The 15142-nt window shown below is 38.3% G+C and overlaps 1 non-coding gene across 1 annotated transcript; it reads left to right on the top strand.

Moving 5' to 3' along the window:
* Positions 1-279: 279 nt before the first annotated feature.
* LOC148548089 (small nucleolar RNA R71) lies at positions 280-386 on the top strand. Its single transcript, XR_015898225.1, has one exon. It is a non-coding gene; the product is annotated as a small nucleolar RNA R71 (small nucleolar RNA).
* Positions 387-15142: the final 14756 nt, after the last annotated feature.

The following is a 15142-nucleotide window of genomic DNA, read 5'->3' as shown; positions in this document are numbered from 1 at the left end:
TGGTTCCTCTCCATCTTCTTGGTGAGGTCAGCTAGCTACTGGGTAATGAGCTTGTTTTGGGCCAGCAGAGCATCTACATTGTTTAGCTCCATCACTCCTCTCGTGTTCCCTCTTTCGGAAGCATAGAAGTAGTCATTCTCTGATACAGTTTCAATGACATCTATGGCTTCCTCAATGGTCTTCTTCTTGTTCAAAGATCCTCCGAATGAATGGTCTACTGCCTTCTTTGATTCATATGACAGGCCTTCATAGAAAATGTGCAGCTGCACCCATTCGTTGAACATATCTGGTGGGCACCTCCTTGTTAGGTCCTTAAACCTCTCCCATGCTTCATAAAGAGTCTCACCATCTTGTTGCCTGAAAGTTTGGACCTCAGCTCTCAGCCTATTGATTCGTTGGGGAGGGTAAAATCTTGCTAAGAATTTGTTTATCACATCCTCCCAGGTTGTCAAGCTCTCCCTTGCGAAAGACTCCAGCCCTTTGGCTGCCTTATCCTTGAGTGAGAATGGAAATAAGAACAGTCTATAGGCGTCAGGATGAACACCATTAGACTTCACTGTGTTACAAATTCTCAGGAAGGTGGTCAGATGTTGATTGGGGTCCTCTTGGACACTCCCTCCAAACGAACAGTTGTTCTGAACAAGGGTGATGAGCTGTAGTTTTAGTTCAAAATTGTTGGCATGGATGGTTGGCTTTTGAATGCTACTTCCATAATTTCCTGGGTTCGGATTGATGTAAGAGCCTAAAACTCTTCTATCCTCCCCAGCATGATTTGTTCTTCCTCTTCCGCCATGGTTGTGAGCTTCTTCTTCACGATGGTTTTCCATGTTTTCTTCCATGTTTGGTTCAAAGTATTCCTCAAAGTGTTCCTCCTCTTCTTCAGCACCAACTACACGTTTTTTTCTTGCCTCCCTCCTTAGTCTAAGGAAGGTTCTCTCAGGTTCAGAATCAAAGGAAGTTGAAGCCCCGCTTCTTCTCCCTGTCATACAACCAACAAGTACAAGCAAAGAGAATAGGTGCAGACAGTATATCTGTCAGAATTACTGTTAGTGTGAGTGATGCAATATATCAAACAGTTAGTGGGTTAGTGAAATGAATGGCAAATAACAAAGAAAAAGTAGGGGGAAGGGAAGAGATTAACTAAAACAGAAAGTAAATTACTCAAACAGAAAATTAAATCAAACAAAACAAAAATGCTCAATCTAGTTATCTTCCAATTTAATCATTGTTGATGCACAATCAATCCCCGGCAACGGCGCCATAAACTTGATGCACGAAAAACTTGTCTCGCAACAAATTTCCTTCGGCAAGTGTACCGAATTTGTCGTCAAGTAAAAACTCACAATAGAGTGAGGTCGAATCCCACAGAGATTGATTGATCAAGCAACTTTAATTAGAGGAATGTTCTAGTTGAGCGAATCAGAATTTGAGTTGAGAATTGCAAAAAATTAAATGGCGGGAAAGTAAATAACAGAAAAGTAAATGCTAGAAATAAAGAGCTGAATGTAGATGACGGAAAGTAAAGTGCAGAATCTTAAATGGGAATGGGGAAATTGCTCATAAAAGTAAATGACAGAAATTAAAGAGAATGGGTAAGATCAGGAATGGGGAGTTCATTGGGCTCAGGAGATGTTGCATTCTCCGGATCAATTTCATTTTCATCTCTTTCTCAATCAATGCACTCATTGATCTCCTTGGCAATCTTAAGTGATCGAATTACAATTTTTTGTAATTCAATCTCTCAAATCTTGATCAATAGCCAATTTCTTGGTCAATTGCTCATGAGAAGAGATGAAGTATGGTCACTGATTATACCACATGCATTTCCCAAATCAAGTGTTGAGAGGATTATAGTCACATATCCATCCAAACCCAATTTGGTCCAGCATGAGAAAGCATTTCTAGCATGATCTCTTCATTCCTCTTTCAAGGTTCAGAAGAGATCCAAGTATGAATAGCTTCTTTTCCAAGATAACTACCCAATTGGATGAAGATCGAAAGCTTTCAAGTAAAATCAAGAGAAAAGATAGAAGAAGAATAATAAAAACTAGTATTGATCCATCAAATTACAACAGAGCTCCCTAACCCAATGAAAGGGGTTTAGTTGTTCATAGCTCTGGAAAATGAAAACAAAGATGGAGAATACATGATGAAACTAGAAGTGCAGAGAAAGTAAAATACAGAGAGTAGTTATATGCCAAGAGGCTCCCTATAATTTCCCACTCTCAATTTATTTCAAAGCTACTCCTATATATACTACTCTTCTGTTCTTCTAGTTAGCTCTTCAAGTCTTAGGTATGGGCCTTTGGATCTTGAGTTTGAAGCAGTTCTCTTCTTCATTGGGCTTGGCTTTACTTGTAGAGAGAAAGTGTGAAGTGGGCAGAGACTTTAGCTCAGGATGTTAGTGGTGTTAACGTTCAGTGAAAATATGGGTTCGAGAACGTTAGTGACAATCACCTTTTTCACTAACGTTCCTCACCCAAGTAAGAGCCACGTTATCTTCAACGTTAGTGGCACAAACGTTGCCACTAACGTTGCCTCTTTGTCCTTCGCACACGTTATTAGGACTTGCCTTTCCCAATAACGTTGAGAAGTCTCCCTCTTCCTTACGTTAGAGTCCACGTTATCTTAGTTAACGTGGCTCTTTTAACGTAGGCTTGCCAACCTTCGAGAACGTTAGTGACACTTACCATTGTCACTAACGTTCCAATGTGCCCCTATTTCTCACGTTAGAGTCCACGTTAACTAGGTTAACGTGGCTTCTAACGTGGCCATACTAGCCATCTCCAACGTTAGTGACAAAGTTGAGTGTCACTAACGTTGGCTCCTCATTCCCTTATCCACGTTAACTTCCACGTTAACTAAGTTAACGTGGGAGTTAACGTTGCTCATAGTGGCTTATGTGGGCTATTTCCAACATTAGTGACAATGTTGGGTGTCACTAACGTTGGCGATCACCTCTCTTCTTCACGTTAACTTCCCACGTTAACTAAGTTAACGTGGCTTATTGGGGCTTGTGTGGGTTCCTTCCAACGTTAGTGACAATGTTTGGTGTCACTAACGTTGTCGACCACTTTGTCTCCTCACGTTAGCTTCCACGTTAACTAGATTAACGTGGAAGTTAACGTGGCTTATTGTGACTTGGCCAACGTTAGTGACAAAGTTGAATGTCACTAACGTTGGCTTCCCCTTTACTTCTTAACGTTAGAGGCCACGTTAACCAAGTTAACGTGGCAACTAACGTGGCCACTTATGAGCTTGGTCCAACGTTAGTGATAATGTTAAGTGTCACTAACGTTGGCTCCATTTTCTTTCTTCCACGTTAGAGTTCACGTTAACTTAGTTAATGTGACTCTTAACGTGGGCAATGATGGCTTCGAGAGCGTTATTGGCAATTACTTTTCTCATTAACTTTGCAAGTTACTCCCATTCCACGTTAGTGTTAACATTAGTGTAACTAACGTAGCCACTAATGTGGTTCTTCTTTGCTTCCTTTGTCCTGAAATCAAGCAATAAAGTGCATCAAAGTTCTAGTCCAAGTCATGGGAAATGCAACATCCAATTTATCCTTAAATTCATGCAAAATCCTCATGAAATCATGTAAGGTGCACAATGTAAGCTCGAATCAAGATGTAAGTGAATATCTACCCAAAACTAACTTATTTCCTAAGGAAATGCATGAAACTACCCTAAAAACAGTAAAAAAAAAGGTCAGTGAAACTGGCCAAAATGCCCTGGCATCATTATTTTAGGTGCTTAGAGACTTGTTTTATTCTGGTTAGATAATATTATTTAAATCAATGCCAATCTTTTATACTTGTATTAATTTTGCATTGACATGAATTTACATTACCTCTCCTTACCCACACTCTCCCTCATTGTTGCAAAATTTTGCACCACTAGTATGCCATGTGCTTCTATTGTTTTCTCACTTGCATGTTGTAGCTACCATGTAATTGAGACCCTCATTATTAACCAACCCATGTTTTAATTATTTTTTTATCTTTGTTTTGGGTTACTTTTCTTCCCTTTTTCTTTCAGGATGGCCACCAGGAAGAGAACCAGAAGACGTTTACATGGGAGAGACAAACAAGTTCCTACGCACATTCCTTGATGAGAAAAACGTCAGTTGAAGCAACCCGTCCACTTGCACATCTTAGCATGCATCGAGGATGGTGCAATCTTTAAGTGTGGGGAGGTCGATACCGATCTCCATGGGTTAGTCACTCTTCTATCTCAACACCAATAGTTTATTTTCCTTGTTAGTTGTTGCATTTGCATGTTTGATTGCATGATTATTTGATTTTGTGCATATTTTACCACTTGGTTGAAGTAATATTTTCTTTTTCAAGAAACCTTTTAAGAGTATTTCACTAATTTGAATAAAATTTAATGTTACACTTGTTTGAAGAAATATTATACTGGAACATGGTTTAGAGCTCGAACACACAAAACCTGTGAGATTTTTGAGTCTATTTGAATTGGTTGCATTTTACCAACCAATATTTTATTTTTGGTGTGTGTTTTTCTCTCTAAAATTGTGATCTTTGTCTTGCTTAATTCTATATTTCCATGGTTTGATGTATGCATACACTTACATGATTGAGGCCTTTGTTTCACTGAGCTTACATACCTATATGGCCTTACACTTTCATTATTCTTTGCAAACCAATGTTGAGCCTATTATACCCATTTGTTCTTTACTTTAGCACATCATTAACTCTAAGCGGAAAACAATAATGTCCTTAATTTGAATCCTTGGTTAGTTTAGACTAGTGAGAGTGCTCATGAATTAAGTATGGGGAAAGTTGAATTTGGAAACATTTGGTTTGAGAATTGAGTATGTTAGAATTTTCTGAAAATGTGAAATAAATTTTTAGGACATGATTCATGCATCCAATAATTTAATCATATTCATTGAGAAAAATAAAAGAAAAAAAAAATATATATATATATATAAAAAGAGAAGTGAGAAAAAGAAAAGAAAAAAAAAGCAATTAAGCAAAAAGGGGACAAAAGGCCCCAAAGTAAGTGGTGAAAGCAATGTATATGTACTGTACTTGAAATTAAAATGCATGAATATGTGGAAAACATGGTTAATGGATAGTTAGATGTGGTATTATGATTACATGGATTGTCTAAAGTTAGGTGGAAAGTTTAAGTTAATTAAGGATTCAGATTTTAGTCCACTTGGCCAAATACAATCCTACCTTGACCCTAACCCCATTACAACCCTTAAAAGACCTCTTGATATGTGTATCTGTGTATTAAATTTATGTTGATTGTTAGATAAAGAGCAAGCCTTAGAAAGCAAGGTTAGTGGATAATTGAGAGAATCGAACCTAAAACACTTGAGTGATTAGAGTGCATACACTTCCAGTGAGGTTTCGATGCTCGATTCTTTGTTCCCGGCTTTCATGAGCTATTTTCTTCTACAAGCCTATTTGTACTTCATTTTTATGATTTGAATTAGTGAAATCCAGTTCATATTTATTCTTGGAGAATTTATTTACTTTTAAACCAAGTAGGAAAAAGCATTCTTCATGTAGTTGGATTCATATAGATAGGTTGCATTTCATACATTCTACCATTCCTCTTCACTCCTTTATAGCTTCTCTTAAGCTTAGCATGGGGACATGCTAATGTTTAAGTGCAGGGAGGTTGATAAACCACTATTTTATGGTTCATCTTGTGCTCAATTGAGTGGATTTTATCAACTCTTTACCCACTTATTCATACTATTTGCATGAGTTTACATTCTCCTTCCTGATTTTGTGCTATGATTGAAAACATGCTTCTTTGACCTTATATTTGCTAATATTAATCCTCTCTTATTACCATTAGATGCCTTGATATGTGTGTTAAGTATTTTCAGAAATTACAGGGCAGAAATGGCTTGGAGGATGGAAAGGAAGCATGCAAAAGTGGAAGGAATATAGGAAACTGAAGGAGCTGCTAAAGTTGTCCAGCCTGACCTCTTCGCACTCAAACGGTCACAACTTGAGCTACAAAGGTCCAAATGAAGCGGTTTTAGTTGCGTTGGAAAGCTAACGTCTGGGGCTTCGATTTGATATATAATTTGCCATAGCTGCCCCGAAGCCAAACGACGCGAACGCGTGGATCAGGCAGACGCGTGACCTGGCAGAAACGCAATCCACGCAAACGCGTAGACGACGCTTCCACGTCACTTTCCCGCGGCCTATACGTACCAGAATACGCTGGGGCGATTTCTGGGTTGTTTTTGACCCAGTTTTTGGCCCGAAAAACACATATTAGAGGCTATAAAGTGGGGGAATGCATCCATTCATCATATAAGCTCATAATTCATAATTTTTAGTTTTAGATGTAGTTTTAGAGAGAGAGGTTCTCTCCTCTCTCTTAGGATTTAGTTTTAGGATTTAGGATTATTTCTTCTTCATAACAGGTTCAATGTTCCTTTAAGTTATGTTTCTACTTTTATTTTATTGCTTTAATTGATATTTATCTTTTCAATTTAGCTTATAAACCTTTCCATGTTAGATTTGAGTTTCTGGCTTAAGCCCAAAAACCAGCCTTGTTGCATGATTATATACTAAGTGGCTGAAATTTTATATTGTTGGGCCAAGCTTAATGTTGCTTACAACCAAGCCCATGGTTAATTTTTGATGAGAGCCTCTTATGCTTGATCCGAAACAATTTTCATCAAGAAAGCAAATGTTAACCAAATGGGCCAGAATTTAAATAGTATCACTAAGCCCAATTTGTTATGCATGCATGGTCCGAAAGGAAAAATGGAATTGAGGCACAAAGATGAAAACCCAACTCATTGAACTTTGGTTGCATGCTTCCAACGGACTTCACATTAACTTATTATGGAATTCAAATTTTATAAAGAAAAGTTAATGCAGTCCTTGGGAATATGAAAGAGAAAAAGTCAAGTGATATGATGGAAATTAATGGTAGCTTACACGCTACTTCACAAGCTTGGAGAAATGCACCTAATTAATTTATCTATCATAACTCTCATAGCTTTGCTTTTCTCTTTCTTCTCTCTCTATTTGCTTCTCTTCTTTTTTCGGTCCTTGCCCAGGAAATAATGGAAGAAATGTTCTTCAACCAACAGAAGGAAGAAGCTGCATGCATCAAGACCATCAAGCTAATGATGGCAAGAAAACATACTAAAATAAAAATGAGCTGTGGCTAAGATACTTACCAAATGTGGTCAGATTTGGTGAGGTTATCTTGAGCTTTGCATGCTCAAAAAGGAAGAAGAAGATCTCGGCCAGCAAGGGAGATTCTTGAAGCATGGCTTGTCCTTGATTCTGCTCAACCACCACAGGGAGTAGCTAGAGTGGCGAAGTGATGGTTGAAGGCAGAGATTGAAGCAGATGAAGTCATCATCATCATGAAGCATCAAGGGCCAGAATTCCATCTTGGAGAGCAAGCCAAGGATGGAAAGCTCGGATTGATGAAGGGTGATGATCAAGAAAGGACTAGAGGTAATTGCATGTTGGTTAATGCATGGTTATCTCTTCTCTCTCTATGTGGCCGAACCGGTTTTGTTGAAGGAGGAAGAAGTTGGTTCGGTTTTGGCTTCAATAAGTGGAGGCTCCCCTCTTCTATATTAAGGGTGGACAGCCACTGTTTGAAGCAAGGAGAAAATTTGAGAGTGCAAGGCACAGAGTTCTCAGAGCTACCTGAGCTAACAGTTTTCTCTTCTCCTTCAATGTATTCAGTTTTGTATTTTTCTGTTTAATTTTGTCATGTCTTGAGTCTCATGGTAAAAGGCAAACAGTGAGGTTTGTAATGAAAAAGCCATAGAGCGGAAAAAGGCAGAGAGTGCAAAATTAAAAGAAAAAGCCATAGATGTCTTAGAGTTCCTTTGTTCATCTATGTTGTGTTTCATGATTCTGTGGGAATCCCCTTGTAAGTTGGGTTAGCACTTTACAAGTTGTAATCAGATTGATTATAGTGAAATTCCATCATGTTTGTGATGGAGACTGGATGTAGGCTGCACTGCACTTAGCAGCTGAACCAGGATATATCTGGGTGTAATCTTTTCTCTCTCCAACTCCATTTCTGTTTTATACTGCACAGGAGCAAAAATCAAAATGTCTCGTGGCAAGTGACGAGCAAAAACAAAAAGTCTCGTGTCCAGAGACGAGCTAAAACAGAAAAGTCTCCTCTGAGTTCAGCAAGTGTTAGCAACATAAGAAAAGGGGGCTAAGATTCAACCCCCCTTCTCTTAGCCACTGAAACCATCAATTGGTATCAGAGCTTGGTCTCAAAGAGATCAAGCTTTACAGCTTGGAGTAAAGATCCTCATGGCAGAAAACAGTGGCGCAAATGTGGTGTCCTATAATCTAACTGAAGGTCAATCAAGCAACAGACCTCCTCTTTTCAATGGGAAAAACTATACCTATTGGAAGGAGAGGATGAAGATATTCGTACAAGCAGTGGATTACAGACTTTGGAAGATTATTCTCGAAGGGCCTCAATTTCCAACTATCACAAGTGCAGAAGGAGTTGTTTCTCTCAAACTAGAAGCAAGATGGACCGAGGAAGATAGGAAGAAGGTGGAGTTAAATGCCAAGGCAATAAATCTGCTCAATTGTGCTATCAGCTTCGAGGAGTACCAACGGGTATCAAGATGCACAACGGCAAAGGAAATCTGGGACAAGTTGCAAATCACCCATGAAGGAACCACCATTGTCAAGAAAACTCAGACAGATATGCTAAATAGAGAATATAAAATGTTTGCAATGAAGGAAGGAGAGTCCATTGATGAACTATTCGAACGGTTCAATGCTATCATTGTTGGCTTAGATGCTCTGGGAATTACACATTCTGATTCTGTGCTAGTGAGAAGAGTGTTGAGATGTCTCACAAAAGAGTGGGAAACTAAAGCTTTAATTATTTCTGAGAGCAGTAGCTTAGACTCCATGACACTTGATGATTTGAGAGGAAATCTTCTTGCTTTTGAAAATACCTATTTAAAAAAAGGATACAAAAAAAGAAAGGAATTGCATTTTCTTCTGTGACTAACCCTCTGGATGATGAATCCAGTGATAACTCTTCTGAAAATGAGTTTGTTTTATTTGCAAAAAAATTCAGGAAAATGGCTAAGCTCAAAGGCAAAGGCAGCGGCACAAGGAGAGTAAAGAAAGACCTTAGCAAGGTAACTTGCTATAATTGCAAGGAAATGGGGCATTTCAAATCTGATTGTCCCAAGCTGAAGAAGGAGGAAAAGCCGAAAAGAGGAAAGAAGAAAAGACTGATGGCCACATGGGAAGACTTGGAGAATGACTCTGATGATGATGATGAAGAAACCGAGACCAAGTCACAGACATGTCTCATGGCAGACCACATAGATCAGGTAGTCTTTCATAACCCTAACACTGAAGATCTTCATCTTATGATAGACCACCTTTCTGAAAAAATAAGATGTTTTCTGCTGGAAAATCAAGAACTTGAACAGCAAATTACCATTCTTAAGGCCGAAAACAGTTTTCTAAAAGAAAAAGTGAGAGAGGCCGAAACTGCTTGTGATCTTGTTGAAGAAAATAAGCAGTTAAGAGCCCAAGTTAGGAGCTGTGAAAGTAACCATTGTGTTCTTGCATATGTGGACTGTTTTAAGCAAAATGAAGAGTTGCTTAAAGAGGTTAAAAGACTTAAGGATGACTTGGCCAAGTTTACACAAAGTTCCGAAAGTTTAAATCACATCTTGGCTAGTCAAAAACCTCTTTATGATAAGGCTGGGTTGGGGTTTTATAAATCTGAAAATTCACATTTTGAAAATATTGCTTCATCTTCTAATGACACAAGATTTCAAGATCCCACCTACTTTAACAAAAATGCAACTCCAAGGTTTTGTAGACTATGCAATCGGAATGGACATTTTCCAATTCAATGCTTTTTCGGTGAAAGAATGGTTGGCAATAAGGTTTATAAAATTGTTTTTTATTACAATGGCTTAGGACATAGAAGATGGTTTAACGTAAAAGGATCCAAAAAAATTTGGATACCTAAGGTTACTTAAGCATTGTTTTGTAGGTGTGCCTAGCATCCAAAAGGAAGGAAAATGTGTGGTATATGGATAGCGGATGCTCTAGGCATATGACCGGAAAGGCAACCTTTTTCATAAAGCTTGATGACTATGATGGAGGACTTGTCACTTTCGGTGATGATGCAAAAGGAAAAATTGTGGCTGTTGGGAAAGTTGGTAAAAACTTTTCTTCTTGTATAAATGATGTTCTCCTTGTACATGGCTTGAAACATAACTTGCTTAGTGTTAGTCAACTTTGTGATTTGGGTTTTGAAGTTATCTTTAAGAAATTTGTTTGTTTAGTTGTGTGTGAAAAAACTGGGAATGTTCTTCTTGAAGCTAAAAGATGTAACAATGTGTATGGATTAACTCTTGAGGATTTAAAGGAACAAAATGTAACATGCTTCACATCTTTTGAATCTGAAAAATGGCTTTGGCATAGAAAATTGGGACATGCTAGCATGTATCAAATTTCTAAGCTAGTTAAAAGAAATTTGGTTAGAGGAATCCCAAACATCAAGTTTGATAAGGATCTTACTTGTGACGCTTGTCAATTAGGCAAACAAGTAAAATCCTCTTTTAAATCAAAAGATGGAATCTCAACCAAAAGACCATTGGAAATGTTACATATTGATCTTTTTGGTCCTACTAGAACTCAAAGTTTAGGAGGTAAACATTATGGTCTTGTGGTGGTAGATGATTACTCTAGATTTGGTTGGGTACTTTTCCTTACTCATAAGAATGATGCCTTTCATGCTTTTTCCACCCTTTGTAAGAAAATTCAAAATGAAAAGGATTTGAAAATTGCCCATTTGAGAAGTGATCATGGAAGAGAATTTGAAAATCAAGATTTTGAAAAATTTTGTGATGACTTAGGGATTTCTCATAACTTTTCATGTCCTAGAACCCCTCAACAAAATGGGGTGGTTGAAAGAAGGAATAGAAGCCTTTAAGAAATGACTAGGGCTATGTTATGTGAGAATGAAATTCCTAAATTCTTATGGGCTGAGGCTGTGAACACAGCATGTTATATTTTGAATAGAACTATCATTAGAAAAGGGTTAAAGAAAACACCTTATGAGTTATGGAAAGGAACCCCTCCAAATCTTAAGTACTTTCATGTTTTTGGATGCAAATGCTTTGTGCTTAACAATAAAGAAAATCTTGGAAAATTTGATCCAAAATCATATGAAGGAATGTTTGTTGGATATTCCACCACAAGCAAGGCCTATAGAGTTTATCTCAAGGAACATAGGACAGTAGAGGAATCCATACATGTTACTTTTTGTGATTCTAACTTAATTCCCAGCATTATGAAGGATATTGATTCAGATTGTGAAGAGGATGGAACAAGCAAAGAAAATCCCAAATCTGTCCATAATGAAGAATCTGTCAGCCCGATTCTGTCTCGTCAGATTGAAGGAGAAACTTCCATTTTATCTCCTGAGCAGACACGAGAAACTGAAACATCGAAACCACCAGAAGCTCATCAAAGTTCAACACCTGGCCGAAAACCTAGAGAATGGAAGTCTATGAGGGGTTATCCCCATGACTTCATCATTGGTGATCCCTCTCATGGTGTAACAACAAGATCCTCCACCAAAAGGCAAACCGAACCTAGCAACTTTGCTCTCTTGTCACAAATGGAGCCCAACAATGTCAAACAAGCTCTTGAAGATCCATCATGGGTCAAGGCCATGCAAGAGGAGCTAGCTCAATTTGACAAGAATGAGGTTTAGACATTAGTACCTTATTCGGATGGTATGAAGGTAACGGGTACTAAGTGGGTCTTTAAAAATAAACTTGGTGAGGATGGACAAGTTGTTCGTAACAAGGCTAGATTAGTGGCCCAAGGTTACGATCAAGAAGAGGGTATAGATTTTGATGAGTCTTTTGCTCCGGTAGCTAGAATGGAAGCAATTCGGTTGCTTCTTGCCTATGCCGCCCATAAAGGTTTCAAAATGTTTCAAATGGATGTTAAATGTGCTTTTCTTAATGGCTTTATTGATAGAGAAGTGTATGTGGCACAACCCCCCGGTTTTGAACATAAAAAGTTTCCAAATCATGTTTTCAAATTAACTAAGGCTCTTTATGGTCTTAGACAAGCTCCAAGAGCTTGGTATGAAAGGCTTAGTGCCTTCTTATTGGAAAATAAATTTCAAAGGGGTACCACCGACACTACTTTGTTCATTAAAGCATCTAATGATGATATACTTCTTGTTCAAGTTTATGTTGATGACATTGTATTTGGATCGGCCAATATTTCCTTGTGTGAAGAGTTTGGAAAACTCATGACTAGTGAGTTTGAAATGAGCTTAATGGGAGAGCTTACTTTCTTTCTTGGCCTCCAAATTAAACAAACTCCTAGTGGTACTTTTATTTACCAAGGAAAATATGCAAAAGAACTTATTAAAAAGTTTGGCCTAGAAAATTCCAAAGCAATGGGCACTCCAATGCATCCTAATACAAAACTTGAAAAGGATGATGATGGCCAAGATGTGGATGAAACAAGGTATAGAGGAATGATAGGTTCACTCATGTACCTTACCTCCTCTAGACCGGATATTGTTCAAAGTGTGGGTGTATGTTCAAGATTTCAATCTCACCCAAAAGAATCTCATCTTACGGCTGTTAAATGCATCATTAGATACATTAAGGGAACTTGTGATTATGGCTTGTGGTATCCTAAATCTGATGAATTTTGTGCAGTAGGGTTTTGTGATGCAGATTATGCGGGAGATAGAGTGGATAGAAGAAGCACGTCCGGCATGTGTTGCTTCCTTGGAAGCTCACTCAACATATGGTCAAGCAAGAAACAAGCCACAGTGGCTTTATCCACTGCTGAAGCAGAATATATTTCCGCATCTGCATGTTGCACTCAATTAATTTGGTTAAAAACACGATTGAAAGATTACAAATTAAAAATCAATAGTATACCCCTATTTTGTGATAATATGAGTGCAATAAATATTTCAAAAAATCCTGTTTTGCACTCAAGAACCAAGCACATTGAGATAAAGTATCATTTTATTAGGGAACATGTGCAAAAGGGTACTATTGATATTCAATTTGTAAAATCAGAAGACCAAATTGCTGATATTTTTACAAAACCCCTCTGTGAAGACAGATTCTGTACCTTGAGAACAAGCTTGGGAATGTTTGATTTAAGTTTCATTGAAAATTTGTGAATATTTGACTCTGCTCAGTTTTTGCTCGTAGGTTTGGACGAGAAACAATAAATGGCAGAATGGAAGAGCTGTGGTCAAGGGGGAGGCAACGCAGAATTTGAATTTTATGGGCCCCACCAAAATTCCTTGACCCCACCATGACAGTTTTGTTAGTTTCATTTCTTTTAAAAAAAATTAAATCAACAAAATCCCTTGGTTGTCTCATCAAATCTTGTTGGAAGAAGCATGTTGTCAAATCAAATCTTTCCCTCCAACTAATCCCTTGATTTAGGAAAACCTCTTTTCAGTTTTTGAAACCCCCATGGATAATAACCGCTCTCTTAATGGGTAATAACTAATAACTTCTTTCATTCTCTCTCCAATTAAGCATTTAATGCTTCTCTAACCTCCCATCACTCACCTCACTATTCGGCCACCTTTTCATCTCCAACTTCCATCTCCATTGATCTCTTTCATTATGAAAAAGAAAACAGCCCCAAGGAAGAGTGAGAGAATTCGCCAATCTCAAAAACCTTCTACACCCCAATCACATACCCACATTCACATCCATTCCACCTCTTCCTCTTCTCTTTCACCCCCCTCCAAGTGGACCGAGACTATGAGGCACAAAGTTATCGCTCAAAAATCTTCTGGAAGAAGGAAGAGCGAGAAGGCGAAGGAGCCCAGCATTGAAGAGGAAGTAGAGGAGTCTCATACCTCACCTTCTCCATCATCGCCGAAAAGAACCTCTCCACATGCATCCAGAAAGAGTTCCAAAAAGACGAAGGGTTTCGAGTTCCATGAGACCAGAGAACCCGCAAACCTTGGGTCAATGGAGTTCAAGAACAAGTTTCACAAACAACACTCACATTTCGATCCTTCCAGGTTCTCTACGTGTGCTGCTTTTGAATTCCACAATGAAGTCCTGGAGAAACGGCATTTGTGTCTCTCTTATCTAGTGAATCTAAAATCTCTGGCATCCAAAGAACTCGATTTACAGCCCATGTTTGAAGGCCTTAAATGGTCACCTCTGCTTCATATTCATAAAATGGTGTACCCAGGGCTGGTTAGGCAGTTCTATGCAAATCTAAGGTTTATTGATGGCAGCCTTCACTCTTATGTGAAACGGGTTCAGATCATACTGGATTCTGAAACAATCTCTTCTGCCCTTGGATACATTGATGAAGGGCCAAAGGTTTATATGAGTGATAAATGGGACTCACATGTAGGAGTTACATACAAGCAAGTGATTCATCAAATCTGTGAAAATCTGTCTGGCCTAGATGGAACTGTTCCGACTCATAAGGCTTTGGGTCCAACTAACTCTCTGCTGCACCGCATCATAACTCACATTCTCACTCCTCAAAGTGGTTCTCACAACAGGGTAACTGTATCTGATTGTCTCATAATATTTGCTTTAGTTACTTCAACTCCTATTTCATTTAGCTATATTATGATTCGTCACATGTGGGAGTCTGTGAAAAGTACAAAAAAGGCCAATCTACCTTATGGAATGTTTCTTACATGCATTTTTGAGTACTTTAAGGTAGATTTAACCAATGAGGATGTAGAGAATTGTGTTTCCATGATTAGAGCAGGCGGAGCTGCAAAAAGAGGAAAGAAATCTGATGATGACTTTGAAGGCCGCCCAGAATCCTCAAAGACGACTAGTTCCCTCAAAGAAATTCTCACAGAATTCACCAATATGTCCGATCTCATGGTTCAATTTCACAAGTCTGCCCGCAAACTTGCTTATGAGAATGAATTGGCATGGAAAAAATGTCAAGAGAGAGTCAGTCTAATGTTGGAAAGTCTTGAAAAAGAAACTGGCAGTGATGGCGCCGAGGAGGAACCTTACTTTAATCTCTTTGATGATTAACTCTCTGGTTACTATTTGATATTGGCACAATTTGGCTCAATTAGTTCTTTTGTTTTTTGTTAGGGTTGCAAT

The sequence above is a fragment of the Arachis ipaensis genome, chromosome B8 (assembly GCF_059453495.1).
Source record: "Arachis ipaensis isolate K30076 ecotype BB chromosome B8, ASM5945349v1, whole genome shotgun sequence".
Classification (NCBI taxonomy): Eukaryota; Viridiplantae; Streptophyta; class Magnoliopsida; order Fabales; family Fabaceae; genus Arachis; species Arachis ipaensis.
This window is presented reverse-complemented; position numbering and strand designations above follow the sequence as displayed.